Source organism: Symphalangus syndactylus, chromosome 2 (assembly GCF_028878055.3).
Source record: "Symphalangus syndactylus isolate Jambi chromosome 2, NHGRI_mSymSyn1-v2.1_pri, whole genome shotgun sequence".
NCBI classification, from domain to species: Eukaryota; Metazoa; Chordata; class Mammalia; order Primates; family Hylobatidae; genus Symphalangus; species Symphalangus syndactylus.
The window spans coordinates 47,499,722-47,518,995 of NC_072424.2; the positions used below are offsets into that span (position 1 = coordinate 47,499,722).

General features: G+C 39.0%; 1 protein-coding gene and 1 non-coding gene across 5 annotated transcripts in view; both read left to right on the forward strand.

Annotated features, from left to right (window-relative positions):
- The window catches only part of FILIP1 (filamin A interacting protein 1), a 264,825-nt gene that overhangs the window by 143,097 nt on the left and 102,454 nt on the right, over positions 1-19,274 (forward strand). The gene's annotated exons all lie outside the window — the stretch shown is intronic.
- Positions 13,694-13,901, forward strand: LOC129478227 (small nucleolar RNA U3). The gene has a single exon (XR_008656363.1). It is a non-coding gene; the product is annotated as a small nucleolar RNA U3 (small nucleolar RNA).

Consider the following 19,274-nt stretch of genomic DNA (forward strand, 5'->3'; position numbering starts at 1 on the left):
AAGATAAGGATGCCCTCTCACCACTCCTATTCAAGATAGTATTGGAAGTTCTGGCCAGGGCAATCAGGCAAGAGAAAGAAATAAAGCGTATTCAAATAGGAAGAGAGGAAGTCAAATTATCTCTGTGTGCAGATAACATGATTGTATATTTAGAAAACTCCATCACCTCAGCCCAAAAACTCCTTAAGCTGATAAGCAACTTCAGCAGTCTCAAGGTACAAAATCAATATGCAAAAATCACAAGCATTTTGATACACCAATAATAGACAAACAGAGTCAAATCACAGGCAAACTCCCATTCACAATTGCTACAAAGAGAATAAAATACCTAGAAATACAACTTACAAGGGATGTGAAGGACTTCTTCAAGGAGAACTACAAACCACTGCTCAAGGAAATAAGAGAGGACACAAACAAATGGAAAAACATTCCATGCTCATGGATAGGAAGAATCAATATCGTGAAAATGGCCATACTGCCCAAAGTAATTTATAGATTCAATGCTGTTCCCATCAAGCTACCACTGACTTTCTTCACAGAATTGGAAAAAACTACTTTAAATTCCATATGGAACCAAAAAAGAGCCCGCATAGCCAAGACAATCCTAACCAAAAAGAACAAAGCTGGAGGCATCATGCTACCTGACTTCAAACTATACTACAAGTCTACAGGAAACAAAACATCATGATACTGGTACCAAAACAGATATATAGACCAGTGAAACAGAACAGAGGCCTCAGAAATAGCACCACACATCTACAACTATCTGATCTTTGACAAATCTGACAAAAACAAGCAATGGGGAAAGGATTTCCTATTTAATAAATGGTGTTGGGAAAACAGGCTAGCCATATGCAGGAAACTGAAACTGGATTCCCTTCCTTACACCTTATACAAAAATTAACTTAAGATTGATTAAAGATTTAAACATAAGACCTAAAACCATAAAAGTCCTAGAAGAAAGCCTAGGCAATACCATTCAGGACATAGGCATGGGCAAAGACTTCATGACTAAAACACCAAAAGCAATGGCAACAAAAGCCAAAATTGACAAATGGGATCTAATTAAACTAAAGAGCTTCTGCACAGCAAAAGAAATGACCATCAGCATGAACAGGCAACCTACGGAATGGGAGAAAATTTTTGCAATCTATCCATCTGACAAAGGGCTAATATCCAGAATCTACAAGGAACTTAAACAAGTTTACAAGAAAAAAACAACCCCATCAAAAAGTGGGCAAAAGATATGAACAGACATTTTTCAAAAGAAGACATTTATGTGGCCAACAAACATATGATAAATAGCTCATCATCACTGGTCATTTGACAAATGCAAATCAAAACAACAATGAGATACCATCTCACGCTAGTTAGAATGGCAATCATTAAAATGCCAGGAAACAACAGATCCTGGAGAGGATGTGGAGAAATAGGAAAGCTCTTACACTGTTGGTGGGAGTGTAAATTAGCTCAACCAATGTAGAAGACAGTGTGGCGATTCCTCAAGGATCTAGAACCAGAAGTACCATTTGACCCAGCAATCCCATTACTGGGTATATACCCAAAGGATTATAAATCATTCTACTATAAAGACACATGCACACATATGTTTATTTCACCACTATTCACAATAGCAAAAAATGGAACCAACAAAATAGCAAACTTGGAACCAACCCAAATGCCATCAATGTTAGACTGGATAAAGAAAATGTGGCACATATACACCATGGAATACTATGCAGCCATAAAAAAGAATGAGTTCACATCCTTTGCAGGAAACCATCGTTCTCAGCAAACTAACACAGGAACAGAGAACCAAACACCACATGTTCTCACTCATAAGTGAGAGTTGAACAATGAAAACATATGGGCACAGCAAGGGGAACATCACACACTGGGGCCTGTCAGAGGTTGCGGGGCAAGGGAGTGGATAGCATTAGGAGAAATACCTAATGTGGATGAAGGGTTGATGGGTGCAGGAAGCCACCATGGCACATGTATACCTATGTAACAAACCTGCATGTTCTGCAAATATATCCCAGAACTTAAAGTATAATAATAAAAAAAAAAAAATCTCAAAAAAAATGTGGAAGTTATGTGCTAGGTTTGCCGGACTAGAGATAAGAAAAAAAAAAAATCTTTCTGAATGGCTGGTGCTGAGAGGAGAAGCAGGACTATGCCTTATGAGATAAGTTACTCTCAGCTTAGACCTATGTGTCATCTGGCTTGATATGTATGGAGCATTTAGTGAGTTGTCTCCCAGATCTCCAAAGACCACCTATTGCTCTCTCTTTATGGGGTGACTGTATATGAGTCAGATGCCCTTACTCTGGAGGTGGTGTTCTGAGGTTATAATTGCCTGATGGGTACTTCCTGCCTGCTACATAGACAAAATCAACTCACTGATACTGTGGTATTACAGTAGAAAAATGGTTTAACACAAGGCTGGCCAAGTGGAAAGATTGGAGTTATTACTCAAGTCAGTCTCCCTGAGAACTCAGAGGCTAAGGTCTTATGGATAATTTGGTGGGCAAGGGGATAGGGAATAGGTGCTGCTGATTGGTTGGGGATGGTATTATAGGGGTGTGGAAAACAGTTCTTGTGAGCTGAGTCCATTTCCGGGTGGGGGCCATAGGACTGGTTGAGTCAGGAGTCATGGGTCCAGGTGGGGTCAGTCAGTTGCCAGAATTCAAAAATCTGAAAAACATCTCAAAACGCCAATCTTAAGTTCTACAATAGTGGTGTTATCTATAGGAGCAATTGGAGAAGTCACAAATCTTGTGATCTCTGGCCACATGGTTCCTGAGCAGTAAGGCATTATAGAAACTATGCCTACATTTTAGCAGAATTCAGGCCCCTCCCATAATCCTAACTTCATGGTTTTTCATTAGTTATAGGTCCCTGAGCAAGGAAGGGGTTAGTTTTAGGAGGGATTACTATCATCCTTGCTTCCAAGTTAAACTATAAACTAAATTCTTCCCATGGTTAGCTTGGCCTATACCCAGGAGTGAGTGAGGTCAGCCTGCTTGTGAGGCTAGAAGCAAGATAGAGTCAGCCATGCTGGAGTCCTCTCACTGTCATAATCTTTGCAAAGGAGGTTTCAAGGTTCTATAAAATATTAGAACTCTAAGGCGCCTTTAAAGTATCTTATCTACCTCACCTCCTTTATATTACAAATATGAAACTCACATACGAGTTTTGTGACTTGCCCGAGGTCGCACAGCAATGTAGAGTTCTAGATCCAAATTTCCTATCCTTCTGTTGAATGTCCTTCCCATTATATCACTTACATTCTATTGAGGTTCAAGGGAAGTTGGGCTCCAGGCCCTTTCATTTATTCTTGGCCTCCAGACTTTCTTTAAAGTAAACTCACAGGCTGAAGCTATTTTGTGAAAAGATGAAACTTTTTAGGTAAGAGAAATTTAAGGTTTTTTTTTTTTTTTTTTTTTTTTTTTTTTTTTACACCAGGGAGACGAAATGGGATCTGAGCCTCAAAGTTTGGTACAATCTAGATGATGACTAAAATGGCAGCAGGCAGGGATGCCACAGGGCCATGTGAGCTGGGTACTGCACAATTCTGGGGGGGCTTCATATTCACTACTCTAAAGATGGTGTCTTCTGGAGTTGTGTAACAGTACAGGCTTTGGGGGATCACATCTCCAGGTAGAAAGAAATAGGGTGACACACAAAGAAAATAGCTTATAGTTTTGGGAGATAGGATAAGATCAAGTCTGCCCATACTAGGTATACCTTAAAAGTGACTTGGGGAAAAGGAGGAGATGGAAGTTCCTTCAGGCTTGTCATTGCCAATTTTCTCCTTTACAGACTCCTTTTTTGATCTCTCTCATTCTCTCCAACTCTATATCCAACATTTTGGACACTGTAGACAATTCTGTGTGTTTTCTGGTACACCAGTGCCCTGTCACTTTTGTTAACTGTTAAGTGATCTATGGAAAATTGTTGAGCCAATATTATAAACAACATGACCTTTATTGTATGCCTTGGCTTTTTGCAAAATATGCACATTTGCTGTTTTGTTTGCCAATCTAGGTATCCCATGAACTCCTGAAGTGCACTTTTAATGGATATGTATTAGAAATGCAGTTGCATCTACTAGAGATTTTGCATTTTAGAAAGTCTTGTCTAGAACCAGTAATGTGACCCTTGTCTTGAAGAGGGTCATTTTTCAGACTTTTCAAGCCACACCTCTGCAGATGCAGGCCTGTCATCTCAACACAATGACTGGCCTGCATTGCCTGTGTGAAGTAGCTGGGATGGTTTCCGTTATTATACTTCTGTCAGTGACTGCTTCCAATACCAATTACTTTCTAATAAATTGGAACATTCTTATTCTGTAGGTGAAAAACCAGTTGCGTATTTCCCAGTTTAAACTGAAAGTAATAAAATAGTACCCCTGGCCCATCATTTGGGCACCATGATTAATTTCCCCTTGTGTTAGTCCCAAAATAGCACTTTTAAAAAGTGAGTAAACTTGGCTGTACTAAAAATGACAAAAGTTTGAAAGAAATGGTACTCATATCAAAAAGCCATAACATAGAAGATCTGGCAAAAGGATATTCATGTAGAATGATTCAAGAACAAGGGACAAATTAATTCTTTTTCCTTGATGCAAAAAAATAGCCATTTTATATAATAAATTCCCTTGATATTTTTACTTGGCTACATTTTAGAAAAAAATGAACTAAATTTGGTTTCATTATTTTTCCTTTTGTTGTTATAGTTAGCTCCCTTCTGCCTGTGTATAAGGAGGCACAGAGTAAACTAGATTACACAGCTGGATAGTGCACCACCATTCCACTTGGCGTTGGTATTTTCCAGGCTAAGTCAGAGACAAAGTCATTGACACATTGAGAAATCTCTCTTCATTCTGAATGAGTGACAGAAAAGGTGTTGTATACTTCAAAAATAATTTATAAGGCCGGGCGCGGTGGCTCACGCCTGTAATCCCAGCACTTTGGGAGGCCGAGGTGGGCAGATCACGAGGTCAGGAGAGTGAGACCATCCTGGCTAACATGGTGAAACCCCATCTCTACTAAAAATACAAAAAAATTAGCCGGGCGTGGTGGCAGGTTCCTGTAGTCCCAGCTACTTGGGAGGCGGAGGCAGGATAATGGCATGAACCTGGGAGGCGGAGCTTGCAGTGAGCCGAGATAGTGCCACTGCCCTCCAGCCTGGGCAACAGAGCGAGACTCTGTCTCAAAAAAAAAAAAAAAAAAAAAAAAAATTATAAAATAGGTAATTTGTCTGTGGATTGTTAGAAGCTTCTTCTATTCCGTAACTTCTTAACTCATAAACACATTCTTTTGGGGTTCCCAGCCATTTTTCAAAATATTGTTTATTAGTTTCTCTTTTCCTCTTCATCACCTACTATAGGTGAGCCTCCTATATGTGCTTCTTTCTTACCAAGAAGAGTTCATTCATTCTCTGGGCTTTAATTAATAAATAATTAATTCAAAATGGATTGATCTTACAATATTTAAGAAACGTTGCTGAGGCCAGGTGCGGTGGCTCACGCCTGTAATCCCAACACTTTTGGAGGCCGAGGCGGGTGGATCACAAAGTCAGGAGTTTGAGACCAGCCTGACCAACATGGTGAAACCCTGTCTCTACTAAAAAGACAAAAATTAGCTGGATGTGGTGGTGTGTGCCTGTAATCCCAGCTACTCAGGAGGCTGAGGCAGGACAATCGCTTCAACCTGGGAGGCGGAGGTTGCAGTGAGCCGAGGTTGCACCACTACACTCCCGCCTGGGTGACAGAACAAGACTCCATCTAAAAAAAAAAAACAAAAAAAGAAACATTGCTATTCAAGAGATTTGAGGAATGTAAAGACACATAATCATAATACTTGTATTTGATGGGCTCCTACTATGTGTCAAGTATGGTTTTAGGCACTAGATATTACAAGAATCATAAAGAAAGAGTTCATGACTTGGTAGAATAGATGAATAGATGAGAATATACAGGAATGAGTATTGTATTGGGTAATTGCAATATAAATTACAGGAGTACAAAGGAAGGAAAGATTATGAAAATATGGGAGCTTCACTAAAAATTTGGACTTTGAAGAACTGGTGGGTTTTGGGCAGATAGAGATGAGCATAGGGGCCAACATAAGCAGAATCAAACGGTGGGTGAGAAAGTCTGGGCCATGTTCATCCGTGAATAGTCTGGCTTTACTGAAGTAGTATTTTGTGGAGGTAAAACGACACCTCCATTTACAGACTACAAATAAGAGGTCCTCCTTTCCCACAAAATAGTCAGAAGGTGTCAGGATTCCAGGGGAGTAGAGTGATGCAGAAGTCAGGGGAGTAAAGATGAAAGAGTATCAAGAAGAGAGGTTCAGTTAGTCAAATCAGCAGAAAGGCCCCATCAGACAGGACTAAAGGGCATTCTTTGGGTTTGTTAATTTTAATTTCATTGGGAACATTTGTCAGAGCAGTTTTAGTGAGGTTAAGCCCATTTTCAGTGGGTTGAGAAGTTGTTAGATATGAGTTCTAATTTCTTTTCAGAGAATCAATATGTCAATATGTTCAATTCTTTGCCTTCTACTTTTAAACTTAACTTCCTCGTAAAGCAATCTTTTTCAATTATCTGCTCCACCCTGACTCATTCCGATTACCTGCTCCACCCTGACTCATTCCGATTGTCTGCTCTGTCATAACCATTTTTCCCACCAAACCACAAACCACTCACCCCCGTCAGTCCTTTAAATTAGCCGATCAGAATTGGTTCAGCCTGTGCGGTCTAACCCTAGCCAATAGGGGAACGACACAGCAGCAGGGGCCACGTGTGTCAGGGATAAGAACCCCTTCCCCTCCCTTGTCCAAGTGTGCACTCACCATTGCTCTATCTGTAAGGGCGCACCCTTTTATAGAAGTAACTTGCCTTGCTGAGAATTAAAAAGAAAATTTTATATTCGAGTGCTATTTCTTTTGCGGCACGGAAACTTTATTTATAACAAAGTGAAGGGAAGTTAAGTAAATAATTTAGAAAAACTTTCTTACTTTTTTTTCTTTTTTAGTAATAATTAGATTTTCTGGATTTTTTGTTTGTTTGTTGTTGTTGTTGTTTTACATAGCCAGAGAAGCCAATTTTCCCCCTTCTTTAGCTTAGTGGAAATTAATTGTGTGGTACAGAGTAAGCCTTCAGGCCTACATTTGTTGGCTTCCTGATTTGAAATTACACGTTGCTTTTCTCTACTTTGAAGCTTTAAGTGAAACATGGGATTATTAAAAAGTAAAAGACCAAAACAGTGTGACTTGAATGCCAAGTCCTATGGGGAAATATGATAGAATCAAAAAGGTTTGGTAGTTGACTTTATTAATGTTGACTCTGGGCCTCTGTTTACTCCCCATGTGTTCTAATGGGGACGTTTCCTACCTTCTGGGGTTGTTGTCGTTACTAAGCTTAGCCAATATAGATGTTATTTGGAAAAGTTTGAATGAGAAAGGCATAGAAAGAAGACAGTAGCTAGAGGGAAACTCAGGTCAACTGAGGGAAAGACACTTTACTGTGTTTACAGATTAAGAGGTTGCAGGACAAGAAAAAAGCAGAGTCAAGGATGTAGAAAAGAGAATTTTTGATGACAGCATCTTGGAGGATATAGGAAGTGGTGAATCAAAAGTATGATTTTGGGTTGAACTTGGTTTTGGTGGTTGAAAAGGAAGGAGGCCCTTCCTCTGTGATGGAAGGAGGAAAGATGAGTGGGGCTAACATTTGCAGCTGAGGGGCGGGCAGTTGAGATAGATCCCCCTAAAGCCTCAGCTTTCTCATCAAGGAACAAAGTTATGGTCTGCTGAAAGTGAGTGGCGGTCCTGAGGATGATTATGTACATGCTGAATTGTTGCAGAGGGAAATGCTAAAGAAAGGTGATTATGTACAAATACAAGCACTAATGGGTGAAATTTAGGATTCAGCAGGGAGAGACCATGCATTTGTAGTGGCAGCAGTCTGTTTAGAAGCCTGCGTGTAAAGGGGGAGACATATTTTATAGCACTGGATCTAGGGTTGCAGTTTCCAAGTGGGTGCAGTGAAAAGACAGTGGTATAAGAAAGTAGAATGTGTTGGTGAGACAGTGCCCAGCAGGACGAGATCTTGGGAGAAGTGAGCAGGCCAGTGGCAGGACAGGCAAGAGAGGGCTGGAAAAACTGGAATTTGAGCTATTTGCATTTAGAGTTTCTGGTATGGCAGTGTTGTTTTGTTTTGTTTTGTTTTTAGGGACAATCTTGCTATATTGCTCAGGCCATGGGCAGTGGCAGTGGCACAATCAGCTCACTGCAGCCTTCAACTCCTGGGCTCAAGTGATCCCCCCACCTCAGCCTCTCAAGTGCCTAGGACTATAGATGCATGCTATGTGGCACAGCTTTAACTAATGCAGGGTCTTGGGTGTGGTCCTGGGAATGGAAGTGAAAGCAATTGGAATTAATGAGGTCAAGAAATGGTGAAGCTAGGACATTGGCTAAATCTCCCATTAAAAGTTGAAATCTCCTAGGATTATGGCAGGATTTGGAGTGGAGTGCAAGTCTGTGTCATCTAACAAATATGAGCGTTGGGGACTAGAAGGTCAGTAGATAACTGGATAACTGCTGCCAAACTACTTTTTCTGAAGTGTTTCTCTGATCATTTTATCTGTTGCTTAGGAATTTAGAAGAGGTCCCTACACCTTATCAGATAGAAGTCTAAATTGCTTAAACTGGTCAGAAAAATCTCCCTCTTAGCTATGAAATCTCATCTTTAGAGCTACTTAACGTGACCATTCCTATCTAATCAGGCAGTCTCTACATTTTTTCCCTATACTCACATACAATCTTAAAATACTTGCAAGACATAAATTGGGGCTCTCAAGGAAATTCAGAATATGTTTTTATTTTTGTCCTATCCCATACTTTCCTCCTGTACCAGTCAATATTTCTTTTTCTTTTTCTATTTTTTTTTGTGGGACAGAGTCTTCCTTTGTGCCCAGGAGAACAGTGACATGCACAGCTCACTGCAGCCTCAATCTCCTGAACTCAAGGGATCCTCTTGCCTCAGCCCCTTATGTAGCTGGGAATGTAGGCATGCACCACCACACTTGGCTAATTTTTTTGAATTTTTGTGGAGATGGGGTCTCACTATGTTGCCCATGCTGGTCTTGAACTCCTGAGTTCAAATAATCCTCCCATCTCAGCCTCCCAAAGTGCTAGGGTTATAGGCATGAACAACTACACTCGGCCCTATTCAATATTTCTTTAGGGGCCACTGAAGGCTTACCTCCTCTGTGAAGCATTTCCTAATGACTTGCTCCCCAATGCTTATCTTTCTCCTGCCATGAAATCCTATATTGATCCTTCATGAAGTGAACCATAGCACTTCATACACCCACATTCCCTGAGTATTTTATGTACTTACACCTTGTTGCCCAAAAAAACTTTCTGAGAGAAGCTGTGTCTTCTGCATCTTTCACGTGCCTCATTATATCTAGAAAAGGGTTAGGCATATCATTGTTAGTCTATTAGTAACTGGTGATTAATCTTGAAATGTTCTAATATTTATACACCCTATGAGACAGTCATAAGATTAATATTTTTAACATCTGCAAAACACTGAATTATATAGGAAAAGTATAAGTATCATAATATATAATGTTATTGAATTAACAGTAATGGTCATAAATATTTACAATGATATTCCTACTACAATACTATGATTCTACTTTTCTGTCGTTTTTAACAAGAGATGTCATAACTCCACTGGGAATGGTGATAATCAGTTCAGATGGAATTACTTGTGCAACCAAGAACAATAGGCTTATCCTTCAGGGGTACCATTTATCACCTTTTTCTTTAAAGATGGCTTTTCTTTTTCTAAATGAGTTCCATTTGTCACATGGGAAGGCCTCCAGTAGAGTCCCTGTGCTTCTGAAGAATGAGGCTTTTAGTTACTCTCTATGGCTTTTTAAATTGATGACTCACCTGCACTTAATATGCTCCGTCTTTAGAATCTCAGGCTGAGGTCACCCTGAGCGAGGCTGCCCAGTGAAACCTCACACCATCAAAATGGTCAGCGTGCTGAGAATGGCATGTCTTTGCTAAGTTTAGGAGGCAACAGAGAGACAGGTTGCTTTCTGATTAAAATCAGGACCAGATCTGATTCTTTGTTGAATACAATGCTTCAGAATCTCATGTGTCCAGTAGTATTGTTCGTATTTTGGCAAAGAGCTTTGTTGTCTGATTTTCATTGTTTCAGGCAGAATACTTTTAGGACTCCTAATAGAATCAGAAAGTTGGCTTTCCTGCAGTGAGAATAATGTCCTCATTGGTGTTGTAGGGAAGAACTTTAGTTTTATTGAGAAATGTAAAAAAAGACATATTAATAAAGAAAATCTCTCATAAATCCTTTTATTATTTTACAGGAATCTGGTCATGGGAAAATACCCCATAAGGGTAATATGTGAAAGATGGAGATTTCCCCCTAAATGGCTGCAGCCTACATTTTCCTCAGTGAAAATGGTCTCCATTTAGTAAACTAAATTATATATAAATATTACAACTTACCTGTACAAATATTTCCCAATTATTTGGGGATGTGCTCTTTTTACCTGGAGCATTTTCAATTAAAATTAGTTTGTACAGATAACTGGTATGAGAAATGTATGTTAAGTGGAGTAGGACTTGGGGCATGATGAATTTGTGATTCCAGAAGACACTGCCAGATTTGAAGCTTGGGAGAGATAAGGTCTAGACCTGTGCTGTACAATAGAACTTTATTTGAAGAAGGAAATGTTCTATATATGCCTTGTCCTATAGGGTAGCCATTAGACACATGTGGTTTGCAAACTCTTGAAATGTAGCTAATAAGGCTAAGGAACTAAATTTTAAATTTTATTTAATGTTAATTAAATTTAAGTCGCCACTTGTGGCTAGTGGCTACTGTATTGACCAGAGTGGATATAGAAAAACAAACAAGGTACTAATCTGAAGAGACCATGTTTGAAGCAAAGGGATAAGAGAATAGAAGGAAAAATTAACACCAAGGAGATTATCTTAGAAAATATCTATGGTTAAGAGTGGTAAGAGAGAAAAGAACTGGCCAAAGAAGAAAACAAGACATGATTAAAGAGAAAGGAAGGCGATCAGAATGAAGATGTGTCATGGATGCAAGGGAGGGAGAGAATTTCAGGAAGACATAGTTCTCAATGCTGCTGCAAAGCTGGAGAATGAAAACTGACAACAGGCTATTTATTGAGCCGGCATTTAGAAGGTGTGTTTTCCAAGGAATGGTGAGGGTTGATACCAGACTACTGGTGTCTAGAAGTGATTGGGTAAACTTCACTTTTGACAAGTTTGTGGATAGATGGCAGGGCTATATCTAAGGAAATAGGGGTGGGGAAAGGCTTTTTGTTTTGTTCTGATTTTTTTTTTGAAAAAGGACACTTAAACGCTTTATAGATGTTAAGTACAAACTTCTTTCATAATTTCCAGTCCTATCCTTGCTCTCTTTGTCTTCCACAGATGCTTTGATGTAGAAGTATTTTACTTATAAGATTGAGATCTTCTCAACTTCTTTCCACAACAAAAATTCTCTGTTCATTGCCTCACCTTTCTTTACTTCCCCTTTCACTAAAAGTAAAGTGTCTCTTTTTGTCAAAGCTACTTCTGTTGACTTGATCCTACTGCCTTCCCATACTAACATATCTCCTACCCTTCCCTCCCCCATCCCTGAATCTCCCATGGCCTTTAGCACCAGACTGTTGGGGGGCCTGGAAACTTTCCAAATTAAGGGAGCTAGATTGATTAAAGCTCCTGCAGTTCTTTAGGCATGGAATTATTATCAGAAAGGTCCCCACCCTCTAGGGAATATGGACATGAAATATTTGGGTCACCTTTTTCTAACCTTCTTCTGACTATATACATGCTCTTCTTTCCTCCCTCCATTCTATTCAGGTACCTATAGCCTCACTTAGGTAAATTCATCTCCATCTTTTTCTACATTGACTATTTTTAACAAGACTTGTACTTGTCCATGTTTGTCTTTTAAATAACTATTTTAAATTAACAACTTCTTGAGAATAGACAGCGTCTATAAAGCACTTCGATAGGTGCTTTTTGAAAATTACTTTGTAGTTGCAACTGGCAAATATAAACTGGCTTTTTTTTTTTAAATAAAGGGCATATTTCCAGTTCAATTTTTTTCTAAAGTATTGCATGTTAAATGCAAAGGGTTGGCTTTGGCGGAACCTTCAGCATAGCGACCAAGAGTGAGGCTGTTCCAAGGAAACAGGAAACAGGTCACGATGAACACTCTGGATTTGTTTTCTACCTGTCACAGTGCCTAACACCTACATCACTTTACCTATTTTTTCCACAGATGTGCCAGTGTTAGTGGCAGAGCTGTCTCTCAGCCAGGAACCAGATTGGTTCCTGCTCTGAGAACACTGTCATCTTAATGTCCTGATTGCTGGGTGAAATGGTAGGATGCCTGGAATTTCCTTTAAAAGGCTGCAACTCCTCCTTTTCAAAAAAAGCATATGAAGAGATAGATGGTGCATTATACTCTTCAGGTTACTTTGATGTATGTTTAAAACTTTTTCTTTTTCTTTTTTTTTCTTTTTTTTTGAGACGGAGTCTTTCTCTGTCCCCCAGGCTGGAGTGCAGTGGCACTGTCTCGGCTCACTGCAAGCCCCGCCTCCCGGGTTCACGCCATTCTCCTGCCTCAGCCTCCCGAGTAGCTGGGACTACAGGCGCCCGCCACCACGCCCGGCTAATTTTTTTTTTTGTATTTTTAGTAGAGACGGGGTTTCACCGTGTTAGCCAGGATGGTCTCGATCTCCTGACCTCGTGATCCGCCCGCCTCGGCCTCCCAAAGTGCTGGGATTACAGGCTTGAGCCACGGCACCTGGCCGTAAAACTTTTTCATAATACAAAGATTAAAAACAAATAACATATGAAATGACAAAAGAAAAATAATGTCTGTGTTGCCCATGTGACCTTCTTGTGCTGCCTAATATATGCCAGGATTTTCATTATTTTATTTAATAATCACAGTAACCCTAAAAGGTTAGATGAGGTCTGAACAGAAGCCCAGAGGGTTTAAGTAAACTCCGTTAAGAGCACCTCCTTGTAAAGTGTACCATGCTCTTCTGACCCCAAACCCAGTGACCTTTTGTTTCAGCATGAATCTCCAAAATCTGTGGCATCACATTGTTTTCACATTTTGTTTTTAAATAATTCCACTTTGTGCTAAAGACTGAAAGCTAATTATTTTAAATCACAAAAAACCAACAAATGTATATTAATGGCCTATTGTATGGCAGTAAAATAATGTGCTGCTATTGTCTTAGCAGTCCAAGCTGAGGAGCAAACCCACAGGAAAAGAGAATCCGATTCCACAGATAAGAAAAGGAAACATCAATTGTTTGCCAACAGGATTTATTTTTTCCATACAAAACAGCAATTTTAAAATTCACAAAAACTTGGAATATCTTTTCTGGTCTCGAAGTCACAACTTGAACTGATGTTTGGTTTCCCTTCAAAGGTCTGCTTTATCTCCTGAAGTGCATCTTGCTTTTCTTCTTGCTTCTCAGTGGGAGTTTAACAACCTGAACAATAGAAATCAATTGTAATAAAGTCAGTGGTGACACGGGCCAATGCCATTGTCAAACTGGTGATTGAAAAACATTGAAAAATAAAGTAAAATTCTATACTTTGAGGAGCCATTTTCATAGTTTGTTACTAGAGAAGTTTCTCTGAACATGGAGTGTACCAGAAAGCATGAGGAGGAAGTGCAGTGCTCTCGCCTTAGCTGTGAAATCGGTTGCTTCATTGCAACCACCGTTTTTCATTGATGGCCCATCTTCTCTTCCTTTGGGAGAATAAGAAGGGGAAGATGCAGTCTGAGTGGTTAAAAAAAAAGATAAATTTCACTTTAAGTTAGGTGCATTTTGCTGGCATACACTATTTATGTAAAACTTTTTAAAAGATAGTTATTAAATGTTTTTAAGAATAAAATGTAGACCAGTATGTCTAGACCATAGTGAATTTAAATTTTAATTGACCAAAATTAGTGAAATGTCACTGTACCACATCACTTACAACTTTTAGCACCTTGACATTGTTTACAAGTGCCTAGTGCAACCTTTAGCCTCTTTTTTATTCTCTTCTCTCTTCTGAACAGTTTCAGGCACACTCTTGAAAGTCACTGGGCTAATACTTATAGATACAGACGGCCCCTTCTTAGGTTCTTCCTTCTTCATGACCTTCCCTCCTTTCGGCCTCGGTGATCCTCGGGAGACCTCTACTAGTGTAGTGGTGGTGGAGGGTTTGTTCTGAAGCTCATGTGACCTGCAGTATCTTTAGGTTTGCAGGTGAGGTTACAAATGCAGACAAGGTGGTGGAATATGTTTCTTTGCAAAACTGACCGGACCAGCTGGGGTTTAAAACGATCTCATAGTTACTATGTCAACCTGTCATAGACCAGCTTCAAAACAATCAAGGGCTCAAAGTGACTCATATCGTATGGCTGTCAACAGAGAAATACTTTTTCCAAACTCTGTATTTAAGAGAGAAAGCAGGGTACTGATGAAAATTGTTGGAATTCTTTCACTGTGCATAATATAGTGAAAGATAATATAGTGCATAATCAGAAGAGGACATCACTTTGATGAAATAAGAACACTGTACCTTGAATCTTTTCAGTTAACATGTAATCCTGTCTGTGGATATACTCTTGTGCTTCAACAATGTATATATTTGTATTGGCAGGAAAGGACGTCTATGGACCTTTCTAAACAGCAGCCATTTAATCTCTAGAATACTTACTCTGATGTTAAACGTTTCTTCATCAAGAGCCTGAAAATAAACATGAAACAATGTGCACAAATTTTAGCAGTCTCTGGGCTGTCACTTTGCCCTTCAAAAAATAGAAATAATGAAAGTACATTTGCAAGTCTATGGTTCTATGAGGATCAGCTCATTTATGAGGAAAATCAGCTATAAACCAAGATTTTGCATGTTTCTTAGCAGATGAAGGAAACCATCTCACAGGCTCAAAACACATATTTGCACCAGTGAAAGTGAGTGATCCTTGAAGAGTGGAAGGAAAGGGATCTTAACATTACTGTTTTTGAATTTTAAATGGGTCTGCCCTGAGATGGGATGTTATAATTCCTGCCAACTTGGAATTTTATATATATATGTGTGTGTGTGTATGTATGTGTGTGTGTGTGTGTGTGTGTCTTATGTGTGTATATGTTATGTAAAAAAATCTGTATCTATATTTACATATATATTTAATTAGCAAACTTTTTTAACCTGAAAACAATGTGTAAGATGAGTCGTGTTCTGAAGTAATCAAACTATGCATGCCTTTTTGTTCTTTAATGGAATGTGAATTCCTGGCTTTGAGTTTAGAAAGGATAAGCATGTAAGTGCTGATAAGATCAATGTCGCATACAGAGTGTGTGCCATATATGTAATCTTTGCAATATGTAACATGACTTTTTTTTTTTAGAATTTTTTATATTTATTAAATAGGTACTTTATGTTGGGTACTGAATAAGCCTTTTATTTATTTTTTATTTTTTTATTTTTTATCAAACTACTTTTTTTAAATTATACTTTAAGTTTTAGGGTACATGTGCACAACGTGCAGGTTAGTTACATATGTATACATGTGCCATGTTGGTGTGCGGCACCCATCCACTCGTCATTTAACATTAGGTATATCTCCTAATGCTATCCCACCCCACAACAGGCCCCGGTGTGTGATGTTCCCCTTCCTGTGTCCATGTGTTCTCATTGTTCAATTCCCACCTATGAGTGAAAACATAACATGACTTATTTATAGATGGTTTGGCATAACGTGTCAGCCTGAAGTGCCCAGTATACTGACTACAAAATACCTGAGCAAAGACCTTCTTTGAAAAGAATCTTACAAATCCTGACTGGGAGACACTTACAGGGTCACCAAAGAGTTGAGCATGGGAAGCTTTGAACACTGCACTTTCTCTCTCCGGAACTAATTGTTAAGAGACATAGGCTTCCCTTTGTAGCCTGTGAGACAGGACACAGGTGGTTGTTAAGATCCCATTCCTTCTTGACTGTCACTGCCTCATTGCAATTATCTTCACAGATACCACACTGTTGTCTACCTGTAGCAGAGAGGAGATCAACAGGCTGGCCGTTCTTATCCACCACCATCACGTGATAGTGGATTCAACTAACCAGGGTATAATTGACAGGCAATTACGGAATGCCAGGCAATGGAGAGAATGTAAAAGAGTAAGCCAGAGTCCCTGACCTCACATAGCTGGAGAGACATGATCTCCACTGCCACTGCTTTACTTCAGGCATCCTCACCACCGCTCACATGGTTTATTGCAACAGACTCTTAACTGGTATGCCCTTCCTGCAGTCTTGTCCCCCTTTGGCTAATTCCCCAGATCACAGCAAGAGTTAGCTTTTTAAAATACAATATTGATCAAGTCTGTCTTCTGCTTGGGCTTTCATGGGCTGACCCCTGCTTACCACTGCTCACCACTTCAGCCTTATCTTTCACTACATCTCCTCAATTTATGGTCCTGTCATACTGACCTGTCTGCAGTCCCCTGAATATTTCCCATCTTAAATAATGTTGGGAGCCTCTTCTTATTGGAGAGTATTCTTTTTCGTTATGTGTTATGCAAATGATTTTAAAGAAAAGGCACTAAGATTGTACGTGTTCCAGGTTGGCTGATGCATATAGTGCATTTATTCTCTTCATTGATTTTTGTCCTACTTTATTTTTTTATGTTGTTTCCACATCCAAGTCAAGGTCATTAGGTAGAGAAAGCAACTCTCCATACAAACGCCTACTGTTAAGCTAGTGCTTAAAAGCTTATTCCATTATTTGTCGTAAAAGATCTTGCTTGCATATTTCATCAAGGACTCAGGGGAGAGAACTTCCGTTCTCTCCAGGTGTTCAGAAACTTTTATTTTTTGATAAAGTGTCACTACAATATCTTTTCCAAGGTAGAGTCTTACTGTAATCACATGCTCAGGAATCATGTTGTAATTATAAAACAAGACAAGTGTATGGATGGAACGATGCTCTAATTCAGTAGTAAACTTGTGTTCAAAAATTAGGCAAAACGTCAAAATAGAATTCTAAGGGTAAAGTTTATGTATTTAAAAATTTTTGGCCTGGTGTGGTGGCTCACACCTATAATGCCAGCACTTTGGGAAGTCGAGGAGGATGGATCACTTGAGGTCAGGAGTTTGAGACCAGCCTGGCCGCATGGTGAAACTCTGTCTCTACTAAAAATACAAAATTAGCCGGGCATGGTGGCGGGTGCCTGTAATCCCAGTTACTCAGGAGGCTGAGGCAGGAGAATGGCTTAAACCCAGGAGGTGGAGGTTGCAGTGAGCCAAGATCGTGCCACTACACTCCCACCTGGGTGACAGAGTGAGACTCTGTCTCAAAAAAAAGAAAAAAAAATGATGTTAAAACTATTTTAGTTTAAATTTTGAATGGTTTATTCACACATATGGTTTAAAAGTTCCAGAAGGGTATAATATGTGGAAGTATATACTATATTTTTTATTTTTTACACAAATGAGAGCATATTATATATATATTGTACTGAAATCAGCCTTTTTCTGATATCAAATATGGCTTGGAAATTTTTCCCTATTAGTACACATAGAGATTTTACATTCATTTCGATGACTTTAGAGTGTATGATATTTGGGTACATAGTGCAGTCTCCTGTTGCAGGACATTTAAGTTGTACCCAGTTTTTTGCTATCACAATCAATGCTCCATTAATATATTATACATATATATTACCACACAAGTAAGAGTATTTCTCTTCATTAAATTCCCAGAATTGAAATTGCTGAGTCGAATGGTATATAAATTTGCAATAGATTTTGCAAAGTTGCCCTTCATAGGCCTGGTTTCTCACATTCCTGCCAACACAGTACATTATCAGTTGTTTTACCAATTCAATGCTGTAATTCCTTTGCCAATCTGATAGGTGAAATGGGTATTTTCCAGTAGTTTTAATTTACATTTCTCTTATGAGTGAGGTTGAATATCTTCAAATGTTGTTAGAGACATTTGTATTGCCTTTTCCGTGACTAGTCTGTTCTTATCTTTGCCTGTTTTTCCATTGAATTGTTCGTCTTTTATTGATTAATGAGAGCTTTTTATATAACAAAGAAATTAGTTCTCTTTAATACAAGCTGTAAATCAAATATTTTTTCCTATCTCATTATTTTTATTTTGACTTCACTTTTGGCACTTTTTGTTATGCAGAATTTATTATTACTATTATTAGTCAGACATCAATCTTTTGTTTTATGGCTTCTGATGTGGATTAAAATTAGAGAGGCCTTCCTACTCTTAGATTATACAAAATTTCTTTCAAATTTTCTTCTAATACTTTTTCCCCCCAGGTTTTCTTATTTAAATATTTAACCCATCTGAAATTCATCTTAAAGTGAGTTACTTTACTTTTTTGTGGATGGCTGTTCATAGCAGTCAGGGTCTAGTCAGGAAAACAGAAAGTGCACTAGATATTTCAAACAGAAAGGAGTTAATAGGGATTTGGTCACACAGATGTTAGAAGCCTAAAAGAGTAAAAGGAGAATGCTGAAGTAACCGAGATGGTAACTGCAAGAAGCAGCTATCACCTCTAGGGCTGAGGAAATAAAGGGAAGACATAAGATGACTAGTGCATAGGACTACAGAGGAGGGATCCCTCTGCAGAGGGCTTACTGCCCAGCCTCTGCTAGTACCTCTGAGGGAGCTTGATGAGGCTAGTTGTGGGAGGCCTGAAGAACCAAGAGCTGCAGCTAACTGCTACTACTGGAGCAACATTGTCAGAAACAGGACAAAGTAGAAAGGAAATCTTTCTCCCCATCCCACCTTTTAACATTCCTCTACTGACTCCAATTAGCAGAACCCTACAGAAAGCAGCTAGTACAGGAGCCTGGAAAATGTAATTTGCAGAATCTCAGACTTAGTATCACAGAGTAGAATAGATATAAATGGTTTTATAACTGAGAGATAATGAGTAAACAACCATTAATTGAACAAGCTATTTTACCCTATGATACGAAATGTCACTTTTATCCTATAATATTTGAATCTACTTCTGGGTTTTCTAGTTTACTCCAAAGATTTATCCACCTATTCCATGCTCTAGTGTTCCATGCTCTGGTACCATATTGTTTTAATTACTGTTGTAGCATAATATGTTTTTATATGTGGAAAGGCCAATCCTTTCTCATTA